Here is a 1,747-nt window from a genome sequence, read left to right on the forward strand (position 1 = left end):
CACCGTTTCTCGTTTTGAGATGATTGACAACGTCCGTCCTTTTGAGATCGCTGCCCTTCTGAAAAGTGATGATTTGACAAATCGTGTGATGCAGCAGTTTTGACATCGAAATTAAGTCTAAATCTCCCAGATACGTCCAACTGAAACCCTAAAAGATTCGATCCTAAAGTTAATCACATTCGTGGTCTGATTCTGTGATTCGAACCCTGCACTACATGCCTTAGAGTTAATCTCATTTGTCGTATTGTCTGCGTCAGGGCTCTTAACCAACCGTCTTAATCCCTTAACTTGAAAGTTACATAAAAGAATACTTAAGTTGTTTTTATAGATAGCGTATTTATGATGGCTATGGGTCCTCTTCAATCTTCAGGTAATCCGTTAACTTAATCTTACTACACAAGCATGATGCTAAATTATGAATCCGGTACATTATGAGTATTATTTGCTTTCCTTATACAGTCAGTAGTAACTGTTTTTTTATATTTATTATGATAATGATCCTCATAAATAATTAACTGAAATACACCGTTTTCCGTGATGTTATTCCCGTACAAGGGATATTTTATTCACGTTACCATCCGGCCGCGATATGTAAGATATATACTCGTATGTATTTCTATGTGCTTAGGTTTTAGTCTCTCTCTCTCTCTCTCTCTCTCTCTCTCTCTCTCTCTATCTCTATATATTATATATATATCTCTATATATATGAAATTTTATCACACCGTGATTTTATATATATATATATATATATATCGAAATATATATATATATATATATATATAAGTGATAAATGAATAATATATATATATATATATTGACGTAAACCATAATATGGTTTATCAACTGGAGTCGCTGAATAGGCTTTCTCTCTCCTGTCTCCAACGGAGATATTCATATATAATTTATATATATATATATATATATATATATATATATATATATATATATATATATATATATATATATATATATATAATATATATATTTCATATATATTTATTATATATATATATATATATATATATATATATATATATATATATATATATATATATATATATATATATATATATATATATATATATATAATATACTATCTCTCTCTCTCTCTCTCTCTCTCTCTCTCTCTCTCTCTCTCTCTCATGTACATACACACATACATACAAATTTCTATCACTCTCTATATATGTATATACATATTTGAATATATACAGAATATGCGCTAGTGTGTATGTGTGTCTGTGTGTGTGTGTGAGAGAGAGAGAGAGAGAGAGAGAGAGAGAGAGAGGAGAGGAGACAAAAGCCCGAACTAGCTTCCAGGTCCGGAGTGAGAGACATATTAACGATCTAATCCAGACATAGTTTGGGCAGCGCGCTGCGTTAATTAGTTTGTCGGTCAGGGGCGACACTTGTTAGGCGCCTCTCAAAGGTCTTAGGAAACCCCTCTGGGGCGGGGAAAGACGGGGAGGCGCCAACGCACACAATGAGGACGGGGGCGGGGAGAGGGAGAGGGAGGAAGAAGGGGAGGGAGGGAGGGAGGGAGAGAGAGAGAGACTGTTGCTAAAAAGGGTGAGGCAAGGGTGATGATGTTGATGAAATGAATATATATATATATATATATATATATATATATATATATATATATATATATATATATATATATATATATATATATATATATATATATATATATATATATTTATATTTATACATATATATATACATATACATACATACATACATAT

Source organism: Macrobrachium rosenbergii, chromosome 42, assembly GCF_040412425.1.
Source record: "Macrobrachium rosenbergii isolate ZJJX-2024 chromosome 42, ASM4041242v1, whole genome shotgun sequence".
NCBI classification, from domain to species: Eukaryota; Metazoa; Arthropoda; class Malacostraca; order Decapoda; family Palaemonidae; genus Macrobrachium; species Macrobrachium rosenbergii.